Source organism: Bombus affinis, chromosome 14 (genome assembly GCF_024516045.1).
Source record: "Bombus affinis isolate iyBomAffi1 chromosome 14, iyBomAffi1.2, whole genome shotgun sequence".
Lineage (NCBI taxonomy): Eukaryota > Metazoa > Arthropoda > Insecta > Hymenoptera > Apidae > Bombus > Bombus affinis.
The window spans coordinates 9339768-9364642 of NC_066357.1; the positions used below are offsets into that span (position 1 = coordinate 9339768).

The 24875-nt window shown below is 37.3% G+C and overlaps 1 protein-coding gene and 1 long non-coding RNA gene across 4 annotated transcripts in view; one reads left to right on the plus strand and one right to left on the minus strand.

The window, feature by feature from the left end:
• On the plus strand, positions 1 to 24523 carry LOC126924623 (uncharacterized). The gene is made up of 2 exons (XR_007713610.1): positions 1 to 151; positions 23837 to 24523. It is a non-coding gene; the product is annotated as an uncharacterized LOC126924623 (long non-coding RNA).
• LOC126924568 (suppressor of lurcher protein 1) overlaps positions 1 to 24875 on the minus strand; it is a 530829-nt gene that overhangs the window by 123258 nt on the left and 382696 nt on the right. The window lies entirely within an intron of this gene.

Below are 24875 nucleotides of genomic sequence, written 5' to 3' on the forward strand. Positions count from 1 at the left end.
TACACTTAGCGTTTCAAATCTGTTACTCCAACTTTGGTTGTTTAGCGTCCTGTGTTTTAACTGCTTTAACTACTCGGTACATTTCCAAGTTTTGTTTCATCGGTACGATGATACTTTGTTGCCAGAAATCTGCGAAATAAGACAAAAACACGTACGTATACTCAAGTGTACTCGATTCTATCGTGTACCGAGTTTTGAGAATCGACGGTTAACACGTAGCGATTGCTCTTAGAGTACTTGTTATAACGACGATTAAACTGCGGCTACGAAAGTATGAAAATGTACAGACTATACGTAATATATAGAAATGCATGAGATATCTAAAATGAGCCGTAATATTCAGTGGTATTAAATTTCTATATAAATTCTAGTTTTTTAGCTACGTTCACGAAAGATACGAAATTGCATAAAAATCAGCAATCTAACGATGATTCTACAGATTTCGAAGTCTATGTATGTATGTTGTGTACGTTGCGTTTTAAGCGAAGAGACAGCGGACAATCCTCTACCTTGGTCACAATGCGATTCGCTTTAAGAACTAACTTTTGGAAAGTTGGCACACGCCGACTGAGTTGTTCTTCGCAGATCTCTAAACTGCGTCGATCACAAACTGGTTGATCGTTCGCGAATCGTAGAAGTGGAGTTTTGCGTCTTGAGGAGAGAATCATAAGTTTCGAAGTTTTCTAAATGTTAAAAAATGTTGTGCCTTCCGCTTTACACTCAAAGAAGTGTTTACGATAGAACGATTGATAGATCGTTCGAGCGACTAAAAATATTTATACAAAGCATTTCCCTCGGGCCTTCATTGCACAAATGGAAAGAACAAATTTCCTCGATCGATTCTTCTTTCCCTTCATTGCTTCTTTCTATATCTGTTTTCTTGTTTCTTTCGTTTTATTCATCAACGGCTGATTGCAAACTTTCCAGAAGTCGAGCGTACGTCGATCCTATTACTTCTGCTCGAGACAAACGATTCGTACCCGTGCAAAAAATTATCAAAGGTACAGAGACGTCGGGTAAGTAAAATAAGATAAGAAGTACAATAAAAGCAACCGTTTTACCTCATCTACCATCTCGGTATCTACCAAAGATGTTCGTCGTGATGTTGTAACAGCAATCTCAATGTAACGATGACTCTTTCCTAAATATTCTCGTTGCACAGATCGTACCAGAGATACGAAGCAAAATCTAATAGTCTTGTTTTTCCAGTATCGTTTCCCACGTTTCCGATTTGTTAGTGATGCAAGGAAACTAATAGGAAATAAATTCCTCAGAAATAAATGCCAGTATTTCTTATTAAATATTTCACGTTAGATAGAATAATTGCAGATCATTTCATCACATTATTATTTCCATAAATATCATTTAATTTCATTTCACAAATTATTACTTTTGGTGTTATGTTAAATAAAATCTGTCGAAATCTGCTTGATTTGTCTCTCGCTTTTTAACATATATTTCATGTAGAATGATTTGTTCGCTTTTTCCCCACGTTAGTGTGATCAATTTTCTTTGATTTTTAAAAATACGTATAATGCGTATAATATATGAAAATTATCCCAATTGTATGAATCTATCTGAAAGCAGGACGTATCGCAGAATTATCGCGATAGGATTATAATATTACAATAGGGGTTTACTATAATATGTATTAAAATTTGATCGCCTATTGTAAATATTACAGTATGACTCTCGATAAACGGTACATTTTGAAATCTGGATACGATCCTGGTTACGAATTACACGATTCTCATATCATCCTTAAATCAACGTTCGCTTCAATTTATTACGATATTATATCTATTACATTTCTTTTTTCTTTTGAATAACGATTAAATATATCAAGCCACACATCCATTATTGTATCAATAATAGTGTACTAAATTATACCACTAGTTGTCTCATTAATTGATTTGCCAAATAACGTATGTATGATGTGGTATGCGTGACGTGGACGGTTTCGAGTGTGTTAAATATATTATTTGAACATATTTCAAAATGAATCTAGATTTCGAGTTATTGGGTTAGCGTATTAATGCAGTGTTAATGTAGACTGCACACATAATTGCGCTTTAAACAGTAGTCTTCCATATTTAAACTAATTATGTGATTAAAACGCGCAATGTTGTAAAATATCGCCACTCTATAGTAAATAGTAATTGAAATAGAAGGATTGGATTTTTGTTGATTCGAAAATGCCGACGTGATTCTACAGCGATTTAAATAAAACAATCAACATTTTATTCATTCAATCAGAATGTGCGACGCGTGCGACAAAAGATGCGATCGATCTAATTAAATCGAACACGGAACAACGACAAAATAAAATCGTCGCTTTCGTGTAAAGATAGATAAACGCGAGCTAATTAATATTTGACATAATATCCCTAACAAACGGCCGATACATTGTATCGTTTGATCGATCAGCCTGGCAAAGTGAATTGATATTCAGATTATGTACAATGAAAGCTGGGTAACAATGTAGCCAAAGCAAAGGTAGTTTCGATACTATCCGCTTCATGATAATAACTGTCACCATTAACTCACTGGGGCGCTATCAATATGCGCAAACAAGCATGCGTTCGCGTCACGAGCTCACGGGTCGACGATTAATTCGTTAATTGGCGCGTGTGAAGTAGTCGCGAGGGGCGAAACGAGGAAAGGAAAAAATGAGGCAAAATTAAATGCGAGCGAGAATGGGAAACAGTCGGAGAGAAGAAACATGGAAATGCGCGAGTTCACTGCTGTTCAAAAGTGTCTGGACACTTGCTTATTTCTGATTAGACGTAATTACGGTCCACCACGGACGCACCTTGGTACGTAACTGATCAAATACTTCGAGTTCACAATGATCTGCGTGTGCATCGTATCAAGGACGTTATTAAAAAAAAAAAGAAAGTATAGAATACCACGAAAAGCTGGTAAATCATACAAATACATTATTGGAATGATTGACCGCAATATTGAAAGGTGATGAAGAACTTCGAAGAGATTGGCGAGCTGACCCGAAGGAAAGCTGAAGAGAACCTGTCATTCGAGGAATCGCCATCGGGAAATTGAAAATTAACGATAAAAGTGCTGCTTTAAATTACCAATCCATTAACTTGTACACTCCGATTAAATTCACGCATACCGTTACTACGGAATCGATCAAAGTGTTCGTATACTTATGGACGTTAGTGTAGGAAAAAATTACAGTTGGTGGGCGAATACCTTCGTCATTAACGCTGGGGATAATGTTTTTTTCTCCTGGTTGGCTGCTCTGACTGGTATAATGTAACTGGATATATCGCGGCTGAAGGAGATGGATAGGAAGAGCGGACGAAGTGGCATCAGGGATGAGAAGAAATAGAACAACAATAGACGCGAGGGCTGCTGAGGTAAACGATCGGCCAAGGTAGCGAGATGGGGTGTCTAATTACGCTCGTTTGCTACCCTTCAGCCTGGGACGACTGTAAGCGAGCATCCCTTCTTTCGTTAGTTCTACCCCTTTTTCGTAAAAAAGCCCTTATTTAGTTTAACGAGAGGTAGAATACACGAGCGAGTTTGCGACTCGGCATGCCGCTTATGGTGTATTTCTGCCCTGCACAAAAGCCACGAAAATGGAATATTCCGTAAATCTTCTTATTCGCGTTCTCTTCTATGTCCGATCATTTTCGACGTTCGTTATCGGATACTTATCATCGGTTATACTCTTCGATCTTTTCGCGGACGCGGTTCCTGTATCAATTCACGGCGGTCTCTAACGAATCAAACGGCGTTTTTACAGATAATAATAACGGATGAAGAATTCCCCTTTCACGAGGTTACCGCAAATTCATTGGAAACGGCTCTGTTAAAATGATTACGCGCTTCGACGTTACATTTGAAAGAAGTTGAAAGCGCTAGTTATTTTTAATTCCATCAATTCGACGAACCATTCTTCGAATTTTCATATTTCGATCTTGCAATCGTCTTAGCAAATAGGAAAGTTCGGAATGTTTTAAGAAAATGTTTAGCATAAAATTGTAACGAAAAATTATGCGTGAGACTTTTTGTATAATTTGTTCGAACTGTGATGATATTTTTTGAGAAGATATACTTGGAACGAAACTAATGGAAAGAAAATGGCAAGATTAATTATCATACAATTAATTACCTAGCATATTAATGTTACATAATATTTCTCATACTTCCATTGGAATATCGACATTTCGTTTCACTAAAATATCTATAGTGTATTAGCAGATATTCGTTGAACAATGAAGTAATTGAATTCGAACAATTTGTTATTTGTTAAGGGATCGATAGTGAAAATATTGGTGGAATGCACTCTTGTCAGTCGACAGTGACACACTTTTTTTGTAACAGTTGATATGTAAAACCTAATCTGGACGCGTGTAAGCTGAATTAATCTGTACAAATAACAACGCTAACGCATCGAAGTTATTTAAGCTTGTTTTATGCATTTCGCGGACAACAACGTAAAATTCTTGCAACATTCCATTACATCGCGAAAGCCTACTTCGCTTTTAATTCATGCAGTATGCATTAAAGGTATTTACACGCAACGTGTTTTGAATTTAACATCATGGACTATTATTCAGTCAGACATCATTTAGTCAGATGCGAAAGTGCAAAATTTACACACGATTAAAAATGGAAAAAAGAAATGTAAATGTAAGCCGAGATAAAAGCGCTTACTTTATTCGAGCTTACTGTAATTAAAATGTTTAATAAGAGAACACTTTTCATACTTTATAGCTGCAGTTGATATAACAAAATTTGAAATACTTTTATAATACTATATCTTCGTGGTTCTAGCTTTATACTCAGAGTTTCCAATCTGTCCAAGTTGAAAAATGACTTCCCAATGTGAAACGTTTGTATGCTATGAGCACACGAGTCCTTATATATTTTTCACAGTATCGTATAATTCGCATTTTCCAAAATATCTCTCGTTTTATGTCTGGTCGTTCGGTTCTAAATTAACTTAAAAATAATATTTCGATTCACTACCCCAAACGGTACTTCAATTCTCTACGATAAAATTTCGAGTCCTGAGACAACTGGTTACGAAAAAGTGAATCCAGAAGATATCTGCGAAATGCAACGAAACGTTAATATCGTCGAAAACCGTACGCCTGATTTCCCATGAATTTTTTATCGCAAGTCCATCGTAATCCGGACCGAAATTTCCCTTTAACAAACATTCAAGCGTGAGATTCATTGGCTTACAAAATCGTGTCTCTCCTTGGTGCGTTCGAGCCAGCTGAAATTATTAACTAAATCAATGCGAGCAGCGCGATTGTGTTAACGAATCATATTCGCCGTTCGGAAGGTCGGAAACGCCTGTGGGAGTATCACTGCGTTAAGTCGCGGTGAAACAAAAAGCCCGAGGCGATTAAACGAGCACCGTAGAATTGCCAAGGACTAGTTTGCAAACCTGCGACTCAAATTATCGTTAATTTAAATGCTCCTACTTGCATTCGACGCGCAGTCGTGGCAAACGAAAAGTGGAACGGATATATATATATCTATATGTATATATATAAAGAGAGAGAGAGAGAGAGAGAGACAGAGAGTGAGAACACAGTTGAAGTTTAAAGGGAACACCATAAAGGCTTAGGCGAGAATTGGAACGCCGATGGAACGCCTGAAATTTTAATATCGCCTATGTGTTGAAATTGGAAATTAACGCCGTATCGAGTTAATGTCGTGGCGGTGAATCTGGCGAGGAATATCGACGATTCGATTTGAGTGTTTCGCCGGCCCGTAATTTGTCGAGCGACATTTTCGATGACACGATTACGATTGGAAAATTCATTTCCGACATTAATACGCTAATATCACGCTGTTAATTATGCCGCACGATACGCCTGCTTAAGAATCAATGGAAAAAATTAAACGATTCGACGCGGAATTTGCGTAATAAACGAAGACAAGAGAGTATCTTTCCTTTTTTTCTCCTAAGTAGAAAAATTATAATTGGATCTGGAGAATACAGAGAGATCGAACTTGAACGTACAATGAATTTGTATAGATATGTACATTTGGTTGGAACTTTTATTCAATTTGGTGGAAATTTTTATAAATGGCACGAGCTCAAACTTTGTTTCCTCGCTTGTACTATGCACTTTTCCATATATATTTCATTTTAATTTCTTTATTCAAATTCTTTTAATTTATTTAAACAAAATTGTTTCCACTGAGCAGCGATACAAATTTTTATTTCGATTTATATTCGTTAACGTTAAATTGAAAATCTGTTTAATAGCTTTCAGTGTCATGTAGAAATGTTCATTTAGACACTTAATTTAAAGTAGTCGAAGCTCGGAACATTAAATGCAGCTTCAATGTATGAATATACTCCGAGCAATGTACAGCTAAGAGGCACTATAGTTATCCTAGATGACAATGTTAAGCATCCTACTTTATATACACGTTCTTAAGCTAAGTGACATATTTCCGATAAAGTCCATAGAACGACAACCTATACAAAAATCAATTTCACCTCTTAACACGATGGTTACATCGTTAAGGATATAATCAGCAAATATGTGCACCGGTATTTAGTTTCTTTTTAAATTAATATCGAATAAATAATATTATAAATACAGAGCTATTTTTGCAACTATCTGCAAATCGTTGTATACAACTGTGTGCACACGAAACTGAATTGGAATTTACAGATCAAAGACCGTACGGTATTTTCTTTTTCACGATGTTTTCGAACTTTCGACAATCGACCATCGTTTTGTGAAAGTAAACAGAATTAAGAAGGCAAACTTTTAATCGCATATCACGCGATACAATTGTACTGGAACCGATAGGAAGAGCACGTGAAAATATTTCCTTGAAATTGATTTATTCGCGAGAAGCCATCGCGCAAGAACATTTTTTACAAAAACAATTTTCCTTTGACAATTCCTGTAAAAATTACAACGGAAAAACGCCTACGCTGACGGCAGATATTTTCTTTCCGTGTTCACCCTATTTTCGTGTACAATTTAACATCGACAAAACTATCGACAGAACTCGTTATATTCGCTACATAACAGATCGCGCGGTACGTGTGCATGTGCGGTCCGCCCTCGAGCAAAATTTTTCATTTCCCAAGGATTTTACTATCCGATATTGTTGACCACCCGTGTGCGTCCAACGCGAGTCACGACATTTTTATTCCCCCCGTGGATTCCATAGAAATCGCGCGGTATTAATTGAGACGCAAAGTTCCGACCAACGGTAATAATTCTCTTTATTTGCACGTCCGAAACTCGGTTAACATTTCGACGATCGTTGCGCGAACTTCATTATTGTGCGGTTAAAAGTCGCGACAATTATTAATCCCGTCGGTGAATAGCTCGAAAGAAACGACGTACAGCGTCGGTTCCAGCGACTACACATTTGTCTTTTTCTTCGTGGTATTATAAATGTGTAACCAAGAATATGACTTTTAGAATAGATGTTCTATTTGATGGCGTTCGCGTATAGAAAAAATGACGGGAGTATTTAACGGTGAAATTCATCTTCTTCGCGAAAGAATATAACACGCAATTAAAAATACATTAACCCGGGCTATAAATGTATTTTCGCTGATAATAGTTTTCGTTGATAATAGTTAGCTCGGCTAGCGGGCAATAACGATGGTATTTAACTGTGAAATCCATCTTGCTGCGATGTAACGTAATATACAACGAAGGAAATTCCACCCCCTTCTTATCGAACCTTTCTTTTATACTACGCTAGATGAGCGAAGACAAAGGGTTTCCTCGTCCTAGTGAATTCTTTGAACAATTTTTGGAGTTAACTTTTGCAGCAAGTAATGCGTGCCTACTGCGAACCTCGAATTTCTATATCTGAACTAGGATCTCGATTTAGCAAATAAAAAGACGTTTCAGACGTTTTTAACTAGCAACAAAATACGAGATATATCATACGTTACGTCGGTATATCAGATGATTGTTATTCATACGACAAGAGATTTTTAATACAAAAATTATTGAAATTCATAGCGTATCGAATTAAACTTTATTTCATTCGCAACCATAAATATAAGTTATTTCCGACGAAAGTAGTCGTCAAACTTAATTAACATTATGCAATTTAATAAATATAAAAATTTACCGAAGATTGAAAGATATAATCGCAGCAGGATTGATAATAATTTCAAAGTCATCCTTTTTGTATTTGACTTTGCTATCGGTAAATCAGTAATCCTAAATTCGCTTTATTCTGTTTTAGCATCGAGAATTTTTATTTAATTTTACGAGGAAATCACCGGAGTATTTTAAAATAAAATAAATTATTTAATAACGGAATAAAGTTCTTTCTGCTCCGTAGCTCTTTTTTTACATCGCTGTTATAGCGACACAGCCCTCCAGGGCATAGGAGACAATGTATTCTTAACATACGACCGGATACATTATGACTACCTTTGAAAACGAACTTTTAGCCACATTCGTTAAGCCGATTTCCCAGGACGCTCTATGGAAACCGTTTGCATTATCGATAGGGCTTACCGTTGGGCCAAGTGATCGAACGGTTCGATGCTAAAGGCTACGTGGAAGTTACGAAAACGTGAGTAATCTCACGAACAACGACACGTTCCCTTCCTCTCTGTCAGTGGTATTGGACGTTCCTCTATCCCGAAAAAAATAACCATAATTTACCAAGTACGCTGCAAGAATTCGTAGTAGACCTCTAGATAGGAATTTAAAGCAGCTGAACATTCTCTGAGACTATCTTACATACATAAATCCCGATTAATTTCCATCGCTTGCAATAATGTCATGCATATTTGCGAAATATCTAAAAGGAAGATTATCGCCGTGTCCGTGTGGTCGATGGTGACACGATTGTGACTTTAACAGATCAAAATACTTACTCTGAATTATGATACATGTAAGAGAAATTTGATTATTTCTTACAGATGCAATTGTGAATTTTTGCCACTTAACTTGGTTTAATGTCTAGAACGCCTTAGTAACATAAAGAATTATGTAAAATTTCTAAAGTAGGATTAAAAAAAAAGGCAGAAAAAGAAACAAATCAACAGAATTACCGTGATAATATTATACATATTTTTAAATATTTTATAATATTTGAAATATGCGTTCAGATAAAATGTTATATATGAGAAAATATTTCAATATTCCATGCTAAGCGTATTCAGATTTTTATATTTTACGCTCCGTTGATTTTATTAAATAACTAACATTCCAGGGCTGAATCAGTGAGCTCCTCTAAAAGATGAGCCTCATTTGACCTCAAAGGTTCAAGAACGTAAATGTTACTCATCATTCCTTGGAGTGTCCCTTTAACCTTTTGCACTGGAAAAGTAGCTCTCACCTGCCACTCAGCTTCATGCAGCAACTCGAACAGCGACTCGGAGGCAAAATTAACAGATATGTATGTCGCAACGCAGCAGATGGATTGTTTGCCTCTTTGAATCTCAGTCAAGGCTCTGTTACAGTTGATATTTTCCAGGATTGCAGATCTATCACACTTTTGTGTCACTGTGACACAGCCGTATTATCCATCTCTTTTACTTTCATTTTCGCTTGCATTCGCTTCCACCGATTTGCTGCTAATCTACAGGTCGAACTACGTGCAGACAATGAAATAGTTCCGAGAATTAACGTTCAATAAACTGTAACACTTCCCACAAGTCGATATTTCTTCTTCGGTTTAATACATAATACGACATTATCGTATAATTATTAACGTAATATAATATTAATAATATTATATAATATAGTATTAATATTCTAATGAATAGGATTATGTCGTGCGAGTGGAGGTTGTTTGGAGCGAGGGTGTGAAAGAAGAGTGTTTAGCGCTTAAAATTTTCGCGTGAAACGGTGCGCGCGGCTATCTAAAGTTTTAAGTGGATATGCCCGAAATCTTTTAGAAATGGCTGAAAGAGATGGAGAAACAAAGAAGAAAAAATACGCGTGTGCAAGCTTAAATGCTTCTGCAGAATAGGTGCAGGGGTTAGCGAAGAGCTAGCTAGAGTCAAGAGTTGAGAATAGAGGGCGAAGAAAGAGATTTTTTCTTTTGCAGAGAATTAGGAGTAAAAAAAGCTTCGAGTGAGAAAAGCCAGAATGGTTATTGTTACTGTTATCTTATTATACGATATACTTTTCGTTATTTTACTCGATATTTTACGAATCAAAACCTATCTACGATGTTCGAAGAACGTACTATATATCTCGTTTCGTTATTGAAATAAAAATTGTTCATGGTATTTCCAAGAACAGGGATAAGTGGTTTCGTATGATAAAGGTAAAAAGCCTTTGCACGACATGCAGTCTATATTTTACATTCGATCTGGTTAACTGAAATGTGTGCACGATGGCTTAGATTTTTTCAAATTTACTGTATATCGATACGATGTGATATTCAGATATGGTTCCTAGAACGAGGATAGTAGAGTTGTAATACGTCGTTGAATATCGGCAACGATATTCCGACCGTACAGTTTCTTACCACTCTACATTCAAACATGTCTTTAGGATTTTGCGAAGGATACATATATTCTTTCGCGTATCCAAATGTAGAACGTAAATTTGATACAGAATTTAAAGTATATAATTGTAAGATAAATAAAACTGTTTAACGTATTATCTTTTTATATCGTTTAATATGCAGTTATCGATATAGCTGACTTATATTTCATCAGATCCCCAGTATATACCTATATTTTTAAAATCACTTTCGTCAGATCATTGTTGGGTTATTAATTCACTACCGCGTGCGCTTAAGGTCATAGAAATCTGTGCCAAAGTAAGATATGTTATATCTCAGCGCATTATGGAAGAAGGGAGCCCTATATAACTATACTGCTAGCATTCCTTTTTTAATATTTTTTTTTTTAGCAACTTGACGTACGTCCTACATTCCAGACGTCGAGCAAACAACGTTTTTGTCTATGTTCTGATTCTATAAATCGTCTCTCGTTGAACGCGTTAATGGCAAATCAGAACGTTGCGATAGGTCAGAGTCGCGGATAGAAATTCGGTGTCTCCTTCACACCGGTCGTCTTATTTCATCGTAGTGGACGTACGAAAATTAGGAACATCTGTGACAAAGAAAACGGATATTCGAGGGAATGGAAAGTAGCCAAGTCTGTCGCAACGAGAGCCGGAAGATGCGAGAAATTCGGTGGCAGTGGCGGAGGAGCGCGGTATAGAGCGCACTTTTGCTCGTGCATTCATAAAGCTGGGTCATTGCCGAGCTGTCGAGTCGGTCTTTCTTGTTTCTGCAGAGCTGCGTCGAGATAAGTAGCTGCACGGTCTGCGCGCTTTGTTTGTTCAAGCTTCTCCTTTCTTTGCCTTCCTTCTTCCTTCTTCCTCTTTTTCATTCTTTCTTCTTCTTTTAACTGCTTCTTCTCTTTCTTCTCTCTGCCGCTTTCCCCGTCTTTTTCTTCCTTCTTCTTTATGCGAGCAGCGTTGTCCCTACGAAGAGAGTCTGGGTCCTCTTCACTCGCAAGACACGGTCGTTACGATGCATTAATTATTAATACAGACTTCTGGCATCTAATATCCACTTTGGCTTGCTTTTCTTTCGGCCGCGTTATCGTCGTATTTATCTCAAGCACCTCGCAAATAGCCGATTCGTGCTGCTGCGCCCTTCGCACCGCCGCCAGATAATACCAGCAAACTTAATGACCACCATAAATCACAAATGGCTCGGCTAGCAATTGTTATTATTCTTTGCTCGCTTACAAGCTGTTACGCTCGTTAAACGTCAGATTTCATTACCTGCCTTTGCATTCGCCAAATCACCACGCTCCACCCTGAATATCGATTGCGCGACTAATTCGCGCGACAGACGACTTCCGATCGGATCGACTGGATACATCAGCTCATGAAAGCGTTCGTTTACCATAGAAAACTTTTACATCCATTTTTAACGTGTCATTAAGTTAATTAATATCGATATTTTATTACCGCTATAACGAGTAGACCGCGGATTATGACGCAAACTTGTACATAATGCACAGAACGTAGAGAAATATACGAGATAACCAAAGTAGCGCTGGTCGTAATATTTAGCTGACGAAGCAAATTTCTACTTAGGTTCAATTTCGTTAGATGTACTCGTAAATTATAGCACGGAATGATCGCAACTCGATAAAAGTATGAAACTCGTTCGGTTGGTAAAGGAACTACTAACGAACTGATCGCATCGCTCCTTACAAGTAACAGGATATTTTCTTGAATTTGTTAACGTTAAGAAAAGAAATAACACGGTTCGTTGACATAACCCGACGTATCCCGTGCGAGTTATGCAAAATCGAGGCTGGAAGGAAGGCGGAACTATAATGCTCGACAGGCTGGCAAGCAACGCAGCGCTCGTTATCGACGTAATCGATTTCCAGCTGGATCGGCCGACCCGGGGCTGTACGAACATTTTTTACTTATAAATGCTGGCAGTTCGTGGCGCCGAAAACGCACCTCGTTATCGTGATTTTTCGTGCATGTCGCCATTGTAAAATTACAGCCTAACTAGGTTTGCCGTTATTCGAACGCGGGGATCCAAGGGTTGCATAAACACGTCGAAATGCATCGACCCGAAATGGCTGTTGCCGTCGTTTACCGAGCCGGCCGTGAATAAAATGATTTATAAATTGACAAATAACGGTCGGTGAATACAGATGAAGAGAGAGATAGAGTGAAAGTCGGAAAGAGAGGTGGCTACGAATTTTGTGGAAAAGGGACGAAAAATTCGAGGAAAAAATTGGAAAACGAAGAGAAAGATCGAGAGCAAGGGAGATCGAGGACGACCCTCTTTTTTTTTACGTGACTGGTTTTTACCACCATCAGCAGCGATTGAAGTTCGGGAGGATAATTAATTCAATTAACGTGTGCGAACTCGCGCATGCATTAAATACACCAAAATGATTTTAATTAAAATCGACGAGTAACTACAGGGACGGCTAGCGACCTGATCGTAAGTATGTGTAGATGTGACATCGTTGCGCACGATCCTCGTATTTCTGTCAAAAACCGTGACAATATACAGTTGGAGACAAAAGTAAGTGGGAATAGATATCATTCAAGCTTTCTCGAATATGGTTTGTTTGCACAAAGATGTAAATCTCAATTTCAATTATTTACTAAATGATCTATATATCATAGAAGGGTACGCATATCGATTACGCTTATATAAAGCGCACACAATGCGATTAAATTAAATATAGATTTACAATAAAATAACTGGAAAATAAACTCGGAGGAAACTATTGAAACTGTACTAAATACGATCGAGTGTCGTAATATCGACATGTATAAGTCAACTATATAACATTAATACTATTTCGATTAAACTTCATTGAAACGTACTTCTATTCTAATTCTCCACTTATTTTTGTTCTCCACTGTACAATCACGCGCGGCCTATAATCGAGAATAGTCGTATCGGCTGACGTTAAAAGTGCACAAAACTGGGAAATTGCATACGAACAATAATAGCCGTTGCGGTATAGACAAATGGCCCGCGGAGATCGTAATCGGTCTGGTCCAATCATACACGGTCATCAAAAGGCACAACTCGACGATATTGTCGTTTCGAATAATTATTATGAATAGAATTTTCCGGTGGCCTGCCGCCGCCGCCGTGTTTTGTCAATCAATCCGATTTCGCGTGAAAATACTTCCGCCTCCACGGCTGAGCTATTATTCGCGTGCTCCTGACGTGTACATCGCGTTACATCGCGTTTACGTTACACGTACATGTACGTTACATGTACGCATCCTGAATTCACGGATGCGTTCCTCTGTTTCGCGAAAATTGCACGGTCTATGTCATCCACCGTTATATGCAACGTTAGGTCGATAATAACAAGACAGTATGGATTCATACGAGCAGTTTTTGGCAAAAGATGTCGAAAGCTATAGGGAAAGTTTGCGAGTAATAACGGTAGATAGGAACGTTTTGTGAAAAGTTACGCTTGTAGATTAATCATATATAAACGATAGATTTTTTTATCAGAAAGATAAACGAAAGACACAGAATTTGTTATAGATAAATTCATACGTTACGGTTAATACTGAAAAAAAGTCGAACTTCAACTAATATTTGTTTTATCGACTGAATATTACAACGGATATTGTACTTTGAATATTTTATCTGCTTTTGTGTATCCCGCGCATCATAGTATTTCAAAATTTTCAATAAATGCATAAAAATTCATAGTTTAGCAATCAATAATCAAACACGTATAAATTAATCGACAATCTAATTGAAATGTATCTACTCCAATAATAATCGTTGAACATCGCACAGATACGAGTTTGATTCGTAAGATAATCTCTCGAAACCGTAAAACGAATGAAAACTGATCTAACATGCGAATAATTGTTATAACTTCCATGGACTGAAATCTATTTAATAACTAAATTTTCATAGCTAATTCGCAAATTGAGAAATCGCAGTGGACGCGAATTTGATTTGTGACGGTTTGAAATGCAATTTGGCGAAGCATCGGTCACTTTGTAATGGCTTTCCCGTGCAAAAATATAGAAAGTCGCGCAGCGATAGAAATTCATGATGATCCTCGACAAAACTCGTTTGATTGGTCCGCATGAACTTTCGTCAAAATTGCATCTCCCGGTTCGATCTGATTTAACGATCGAATTCTATCAACGAACGCATGATAGAGGTAATGAAAATCTACCCGCATAGATTTCAGCACGAACGTGAATTTGATTTGAAGCTATTCAGAATAGTTTTCCTCCAAATACCTGACATTCTATGCCACTGTCGGATTCCCGAACAGAAATGTTGGAAATACGAACAAGCAAAAATTCATGAGGCTTGTCAGCAAACCATGACGTTTGTCAAACTTGTTGAGAATCGTGTTTGCTTTCATGCTGGAATTTACTGAATTTAACCGAAAAAAAGATCGGCTATCGAGAGCAATAGAATTTTCTTCTGAATGTAATTTTAAGCGGTTTTATCTATTGCCGAATTTAACGCAAACGATAGAAAAATGTGGAATGCCCGAGAAAAAATGAGCCCAGTAGATATGATTATTTTAAGCTTAATATATACGTGGAGCAGAGAGCAGCGAGGGATATTAAATATTTCTATAACCGAGGAATAAAGTTCTTGTTCTACGAAAATTAAATTCTTTTCGTATCGCACAATTATTTCTCTTTTCATTCGCGTAGTAACGAGAATGTTCCATATTTCATGTTCATAACAAAAATTAATTTCCAATGAACAGTCGAATGATCTTCATCGCATGCTGCGCCGTTGAAATTGTCAAAATTTTACAAAAGACTGATCAGAATGCAGAGGCAAAATTACGAATTCGTTGGTGCATAATTAGGTCTGATTTAATAATTGAATTTTGTCGAACGTAATCAGATTCGACTTCATCGGTGAATCCTGTCTGGCGTAAATGAATTTATATCGCGAGTCAAGATAGAGTAAAGTCCTAAATTAAACCGTCGAGTTGCAACCTCGACCGATGTATTAGGGTGGTAGGCATTCGGAAGAAATCTTTAGAGAATCATATGTTAAAAGATGTATAATCTTTCAATTAGTAAGTCAGTGGTTCTTTTAATATTTATATTATAATTTGTCACTCAAACATCAAATCAACTACTGACTAACTTTCTTTCGATTTTGTTTCATAGAATGGACAAGATCGTAGGCAGTATACGACATTAATTAACTTGTGTAACGTTGAAAAGCATTAACTGTTTTAAATTTCTCGATCGGATTACCTTGCACACCGTTGTCGTTTCACATTTTAAGAATAGCTTCAGCTACGACGCTGAAATTCTTGTCAGGCAGAATGGCTTTTAATGCAACAGGCCAAGAATGACCTACTTTATGTCTTCGGAAAGCGGTTCGAAAGCTTAGGTATAGTCTTAAAGGATGGTTTAACGTTACGACAAACCATCAGTGTCACTTCGCGATCACAATCTCAACGTTACTATGCTATGTATGTCGTATTTTATAAAGTTCCATTCTATCAAATGAATTTTTTATCACGATATATATAATAATCGATGTACTAAATTCATAGCTGAGAATGTTTTAGCCATTCTTTTGTCGAACGTTGTCTTTGAACGATATCCACTTTCATTGCTGGATGATATTGCAAAATTATTTTTATGCCAAAGGCAACATGTAATCTTTTTCTCTTACGCGACAAATACAACAGAACGTGCAATTGTTCAATTAATTGGAGCAGTAGCATCGATTATCGTTGGTTGCGGCGTTCTGCACAGCTATAAGGCATGCGTGTCGTGAGTCGTGATTGCCGATTATGGTAGCTCAGTCGAATGTGTACTTACACTTGGCCGTGGCTCGATAATCGCAGTAGGAGAACGCGGTCTAGCGTGCGTCGCGTCAGCCCAATAGAAGTGGCGCGCCGCACTGATAGGATCGTTATATTGGCAACAAAGTCGAGCCACCTCGTTGCTACTAGCTGTTAGCAATACTTCGACGCTTCAATGTATTTACACACTGCAGCCTGTCCGGTAGCCACGGATTGCTGTCGTCGACGACCAAACCCATTGTTGCTTCCATAGACTCCGTGTCAGTTTCCAAACCAGCTCTAATAACCTAACTACGCTTCGCTTTGAGTTTCTCCAACGGATCTGGAAAACGCTAACTCACAACGATACTGTTCCTACTTTCTCACAAGGAAGAGCTAGAATGCTAGATCTTTGCTTTGCTGGAAATTCTTCTTTTTTTTTTTTTTTATTAATTTTAAGACTAAATACGTAGTCTTACCTAAAAGAAGATGATCTTGGAAAGTAAGAGAAGGGCTTCTACGAGAAAGAATCTGACGACGATTACGGTATAAGATTTGCATCGAAGAAATAAAAAACAAAGGTACGTAATTCAAGGCAAAAGGCAAATCTTTGTCTATGTATATTTTATAAAGAATCGTTCAAAATTAGAAAAATTCAAAATCAAGAATGCCACATTGTAAATCTATAAAATTATCGCGGAGATCACAAATTGGTCATTTTGACCACTCTGGTGATCCTAGCGTTAATCGAGTAAGTTAATTTCCTATGCACTTTATTCGAACAGTATTATGCATGATTAATGTTGGAAGAGAAAATACCAGTAGATTTCGTTTGCGTCATTTACGTGGGTAAAACAACGTTTTACCGTGACCAAATCGTATTTCGCCTGGAGATGTGACGTTTAATCGAGGACCTAGGAAAAATATTTGTCAGCCAGTGGGGAATACTACTCGCTCAACTGATTTAAGAAGGGTGGTTACGTCGGTAATAAATTCGTATAACTTTATAGCCTGCTGGCTCGTATCGTTATGTGCCATTTCTGTACAAAGAATGGAGTTTCGCCAATCTTACGTATACAGGTAAAGAATGTTTTTCACAAGATATGTACATCGCTAAACGTTTCGTTAGTTTTATGCTTGTTTTCTAATGTTTACTCGTGCTATATTAATTGAAGATACATATGACGGTTACAAAAAGTAATCGTACATCGCTGCATTTATATTCTAATTGATTAGGATGCACGATGTCAATTTACATACGTTCGATGTTCTTAACAATTTACAAGTATGTAAAAGGAATGTATCCCGTCGTTTCCACAGCTCGATGCTTTAATTCTTAATTCTTAGTTGTTAAGTCTCCTAATGGAACTCGATGCTCGCTTCAAATATTAAAATAGTTCACGAGGATGGCGGTATGGTTAACAGTATCCGCGTTATGGTACCTCCGTGAGCAATTATTTTAGGATTACAGCCACTGCTTGCTGGTTTCATATACGAGCATGTCGTTTTCAGTATGGGAAAACTTTTAATATTTTCAAAACGGCTACATTCAGTCACATAGTCGCTAGTTATTTGTATCGATGCGTTAACCGTTTTCGACGAACGCTGACAACAACAATCAGTGTATCGTTCGCTCGAATAAATCCCTGATATCACTCGCGAATCACCTGTCCATTTCTATTTCTCTACAATTGGAAAACAATAAAACTTTCCTGCTACCGTTCACCTGTTTTCATCGCGAATAAAATTCTGTTTTCTCTCTTCTATAAATGAAACTCGTGCACATTCGATATCGTTTGGTATTCGACGCAATTATCTGTCGATCTAATATTTCACTGAAATAATCTGGCCAAATATTTCAGTTGTAACCGCGTACTGTAGAGATATTGGGATAACGAACGAATCAGGTATCCTTACATGTTCTTACGGGGGCATTCGGGTGTATATCTGTCGGTGACGCGTCTGCAAACATCGTTTGGCACAAAAGCGTGTTTAGATCCCTGTCACAGATTGGAGGAATACTAGGTAAATTTGTATCTATCCCATTCGAGGTAGCAACGGTTCTTACACGGTATGAGTTGAAAGGTACGTGTTTCTGTGGAGCGTTATCTGATCGTCGGATAAGTTTGAATTACTGCTTTCATGGCTCGCTTTGGATCTTCTGCATTAGTTGTGAATTCATGTGTTCTCCCGGCTAATGAGATTCTTGGTTCAGGTATGAAGGGAATTAATTTGCCACAAGTGACAAAATACATTGGCCTCGAACCAGTCCAGTAACATTCACTGATTCGAGAGACGTGTTTCTTTAGTTACATAACGATGAACGTTCTTCTTGTACCTTTATGATTATAATACAAGAAGGACAACATCGTGGCTAAATTCACTTCAGATAATAATGTGTAATAATACGTGTTCAGAAGTACATTTTATATTTCCTAAAACATTAATGCCTTTCAATTATATATATAGTTGGAAATGTTGCCATGAATATACATTTGCAATCCAACGCCACTCAATGACGATCAGATAATAATCAAGCAATAATATTATTCAACATCAACGACGCAATTATAATCTAACAATAACTTGACAAAAAACCAAAGAATTAGATACATACTAGTCCTTCCTCGAATGATTATCGATATAAACATATTTCAACCACCTACTTCAACGTCTTCGATATACCACAACAGGTATTAATAATCTACATATCGCGGTTGTATTATTTCCCATGAAATACGCGTGTTCTACACACAGTCGGTTTTAAATTATTCAAGACTAAACGCAATCGAATAAGCAAGCCGCATTATTTTCCCGGCGAAGTCGCATTAAAAATTTAATAACGCTTTGCCATGACTGTTCGCTTCTGCAGGTGTTTCAGGACGTGCTCCAACAGCCTGTCTCCCCGAAATAATTAAATTCACTAGTATTTACCATTCCATTTATGCGGCCTCGTTGAACGAAATTTCACTAGGAGTTTTCCATTGCCGCGAGGAAACAGAACGAGAGAAAACGTTCGACAAAATAGACGAGGAAACAGAACGAGAAGCATCTTACGTTCTTATCATCGCCGGAATACATTTGAATTTCGGCAAAGAATCTTTCGTTCGATGTTCGTGAACTATTTTTACGGAAAGGTACTCGCACGAACCAGGCGAAACAGTCACGAAATTACCAAGCGTTTAAGTTCGCGAGAGCACTTTCACGAATGTTGCTCGGCCTGTTCGCCGTCATTGGCAGGCCGCCAGATTTCCTCTACATTAACATTTTCGTCGAAGAATGAAAAAAGACAAAGATTTTCCAGCCAGGGTCTAGTCTCGAATAAGGTATTACCACGTTGGCCGTGTTCCCCCTCGCGCCTTCATTCTCATAATTCTCGACCTGTTTTCGTCTCTTTTCATTCCCGACGTGCTCATCTCCGAGTATCCGTCTCTTTCTCACAAATCTGACACTGCAATCGTTTCCTAGCGGCGGGCGAACGGAATAATGAATTCGGCCGCGTACTATTAGATTACGTTACGTTGACACTTACAAACGCTGCGATGAATATGATATCTAATTTAGGGGCGTAGATATGGCTAGCGTCGAGGAAACTACTCACGAACCCGCTTTAACTTGGTGTCGAGAGCCGTGGCGGTCGGACGGCCATTAAATTGAGACGGCACCGTTTCTGCCTCTCCAGGTGTACTCTAAATAATGCATACTGGCTACTACTGCATAATAGACGATCGTAAGATGTCCGTTACCGTGTCGCAGTCACAAATGAGCTAGTCTGTGCCGAAATTTTTCAAGCGTTCAGGATCATATCGTCAAGCGAGTGCCGCTAGACGAATTCTGTATTTTCTCTCATTCGGGAATTTGAGGCATTTTCGGCCGGACTTGAAATCGTTAACTTGGTATTGTTATGATAAATCTTGCTGCGTCCCATACTGTTCAAAGTCTGAGAGAAGCAAGGTTAGTCATAACAATGGCCCACTCAACAATGTTAAATGCGACAATTCTAGCCATGAGAGCCTCAGGACTCTGGCTAGGTTGCCTTTCATGCATATAAAACGTACATGATAGACTTATAAATCTAACTTATATGACTCGTATGCATTTTTTTATAATAACGTTAAAAAATAAATAATATTTATTTACATTCGCATTCGCATCATAAAAATGGTATTTGAAGCGATGACACTGGCTATGCCATTACCGCTTATTTTGCCGGTTAACGCTTATCGCTCTGTACGATCACGGTTTTACGAGGATTCCTACAATTAAGACCTTCGTCGGCCAAATGTTCAGCAAGCAGAATTTTCAAAACCGTTCATTTCCGTGAGAAATGACCCTTATTTTCGGCTTTAGTGAAATAAAATAGCTAAAATAGAATACCCTCAAAAACGTTACGGTGCGAATAGCTTACGAAGTCTGCTTCTTCGAAATTACTTATGCTTGTTAACATACGTGGAGATATATAATAGCAAATTTTTAAGAAACGATTAATTGTTAATAAATGTTATCTTGATAGCAGCAAAAACTCTTCGTTCATCTCATGCAGGAAAAGAACATGCTTTGAAAAGAACAGAAAGACAGCAACTAAAGGCAAAAGTGTGTTTCGACAACGATTGTTAATCATCTCGTTATTTGGAATTTTTTAATAATTTTCCATCTATCTATAGAGCTACACAAACAGCCTGATCCTTGCTCCCTTGGGCAGAACTCGTAGTATCATATTCATTAAAGGCACGTTGCATCTATAAGCAGGCTTAAGTTCCTTTTTGAATCTTCAATAACCTTATAGACTTCATCAATTCGATTGAAATTCTATTTGGTAAGTTTCATAAACTACTAAGTAAGAGTTAGGGTAAGTCCTGCCTCCACTCTTAGTGGTTTATGAAACTTACCGAATAGAATTTCAATTACATTGACGAATAGACACCGAATATCTAGTTTGATAAATTCAAGCTTCTAATTATGCACCGTAATCCACGTAGAATAACGAAATTATATCCACAATTTATTATACCTATTTAGATTTTATTTCTTTAGTGATATTCATAAAAAATCGAAATACCCGCAATCTCTTCACTCGAACCCGACGATGTCAACATGGCAAGTTCGTCAGCAAATTTTCGTGTTAGTGGTAGTCGGATTTTGCATCGGGTTCGTTCACAAAGTTTCATCCTTGCGCGACTCGTTGATAAGGCATCAGGTTCCTCCGCACGTGATTCTATTCCTAGAGCTCCCTGATAACGCATCAAGTTCCTCGTCTTCAATATTCCCAGCGGCTCCATCATTTCCGTCAGGTTCGTCCGTGCATCTTACTAATAAATTGATAAACCATATTCCTTTAGAATATGGGATCTCTCGCCGGCCTCTCGCGCTACTCGAATCTTCTAATAACCTCCACACCCTCCAAAGGTGAAAAGTTCCATAATCAATGCTAAAGCTTTGAAGATTAACTTCGTCTTTGGTTTCTCAAAACTACGAGACGATTAATTTCTATCTTGTCTACTTACGACATTTGTAACATTAACATTCATAAGTAACGTTGTTTATATATCCGAACGTTAATGTATCCAAAAGTTATTTGTCAAAATTGCATCGCGATCATCGAAATCGTATTTTGATCATATTTATTAATTACATAATTTTGTATCAGCGTATTCGAAAATAGTTGTTTCATTTTTTAATTCACTTATGCTCTCTGTATTTGATTCCCTATTAACGATAAATGGTGGCAACAAGAGGGGCACTTATGTAAAATACCTCGTTCATTGTTAAAACTGTGTTGATTGGAAGTACATACATATGCTACGTGAAATGTGAAGCTTTACGTTTGCATAAATCCTATGTATAATGAATTTATGTTACCTTCGATCGTTAATTCAAATGTTGCGGGACATTTGTAATCAATTCGATAAAATGAAATTTTCAGCAACGTGAAATACTGATGGATTAAAGATGTCGATCACGTAGATGAGTTTATTGGTACGGACAATGTGCAAATAAAGTGTTCGATATATTTCACACATGCATGGTCTTCGTATAAATGAATTCGGAACGAAAACAATTTGTTTGAATTAAAGGCTGTTCATCAAAAACTGACTCATCATCAAAAAGTGCGGTAAAATTTTGCTTCATGAATTTTTATTTCTAGACGTCACATAAATTATTTAACTTAGATCGTTCTATTTAGTACTTAATTGGAGTATAAACATTGAAACTGTAATTGTTCAATCTATAACTGGAAGATCTTTTCGTGGCTGAAATATTTCTATTTCAGTGGAAACAAGACTATGAAAGAAAAAAGCAAAGACAATCACTTCTTACAAAAGTTTAACGTTTGTATTTTGAAAACGTGTAATTTTCTACCATTTAACTAAAAATTATATAGCGTACGTATTATGTATTATTCTACATTATTTTTTCCAAACCATATTTTTCCTCACCGAGAAAAGATCACGATGCCGCGAAATAAATCACATAATAATAACGTTGAAGTATTCTTGAAAAATTTACACACAAACATTCGACCACTTATTTTCAGAATTTGCACGTGCTTTGTTTAATTCGCCGAACATTAACCTTTTTTATGAATTCCTTTTATTGCGAACGAAAGTTTGTTAATTGTATCGAAATATGACACAAAGCGGTATATTCATAATTGAAAGATCGTTTACCGTTTAGCGATCATCAACGATCATCGCCCATACTCCATTATTTTGCGCTTCGTTTGTTCATTTGTATGTGATTTCGTTTTGGTCACGTGACACGTGTTGTAAATAGATCAGGACTCGGATGAAATGAGGCCACGGTCCGAAATCTCGATCGATAATTCGCAGCCCACGAAAGTGTAATTGAGTTTTATTGCATTTTAATCCAATAAAAGCTTGTCCACGTTACTGAAATGCGATAATCAATCCTACCGCCATGGTAAACGATATTCGACACAGATGGAAGGCAAATGCGATGTGACACAAGTAATCTTCATTAATCTGCAAACAATGATGATAAGCGAAAAAGTGCTTTTTCACATGCTGTTCTCCTAAATTTACCTTCAAGATGCTTATGCGTCTTCTTACACTAAATAAACATGTGGCTAATGAGATTGAAAAGTTTACAAAAAATAGACATGGATCAATTTGGCTTCTGGCAGCCTCATTTATCGGTCTATGATCATTTTTCTATGTGTCATTTATATTTTTATACTCGGTATCGGTGTCAAAGAAACATACTATGAATAAGACAAGCAATTTCTACTGATACTTAAATTAATATTTAAGTTAATAGATCGGTGATCTTGTTCTTTTTCATTCCAGCTGTGCAGGTGCAAAACATATTGGTATTTATTGTAGCATTTACATATTAATTAATTAGTCCCAATTATATCACACTTCGTATCATTTAGTATTATTAAAAATTTGATATTTCAAAAATCAGACGTATAATACCCGATTAAAGAAATGCTTCGTTCAATAGTTTGCAGACATTTTAGATTGGAATATTACGTTGTTTTCAAATACTAACTGACACTGATTATTTGTTACAAAATAATGAGACAGATAATATTACAATTTCTATCTCGCGTAGGTTCTACGAAGCAGCTGTATTCGAAAGATTCTAGAGACGAAGATGACATTTCACGGGGCACGCTGACTGGAAATGCTGTGTGCGCTGTCACGCGAACGATCAACAAGTTTCCTATTGAAGTGGAATTAAAAGTAAGGTATAATAAGATTCACGGAGAGAATCGATTTCCTGGAGTAGTTTCGAGTTGGTTTTCAAGCGGTTTCTCCTGGAAATTGTTTGGGATAAGTAGGGAACGATTTTCCTAGCCAGTGTATAACGAAGTTACCTTCGAAGGCATCGACGATTCGTTAAAAATCGCTAGTCGACTCGTCGACAAACGATAAAATTGCTAATTAATGTTATCGGGTTAGATCGATGGCGGAAAAACATTATGGTAATAATGAAATAAAATACGACTCCGGAGGAAAAATAATCCAGACAGCGCTGTGTCTGTAACTTTCCCGCTTTATGTTTCACCGATCAAAGCGGGATGTCTCTATAAATATTTACGGAGTGCAGCTTTTGAAAGTAATACGTGTAAGGTAGAAGATATAGACGTGTGTTAAACTTATTATATAATGTAACATCTTGTAAAATGAGAAAGAACAAACGCTCGATGTTTTGAGCACTCGATTTTAAAAAATAGAGACTGAAATACCGATTAAAATGTATTACACTTGTTCAGTAAAATATATATAGTTAATCGAAGTCACGAAATAATTATTCTCCCAATTCTAGCCACTTCATAATAGCGTACACGATCGATCAATATGAATTGTAAACAAAGATTTAAGTATCTGTCTCAAAAGCACGTCCAGTGCGGTGCGCTGTCGTTTCGTCGTTCCGCTTCTCAACTTACTTTTCCAATTACCTTCGACTGCATTTTCATTTCGAATGTGTCGGACCATTTTCCGTCAAGTTACACAGGTCCTCGGTGTTCGTTCTGTCCGCATGAATACACCTGCGGCCATATACATATATACACACGAGAAACCGCACGCTCGTTTGCTCGTCCGTTCGTTCGGAGAAACTTCTTCGAACTCCTTCAGATCTTTTCCCC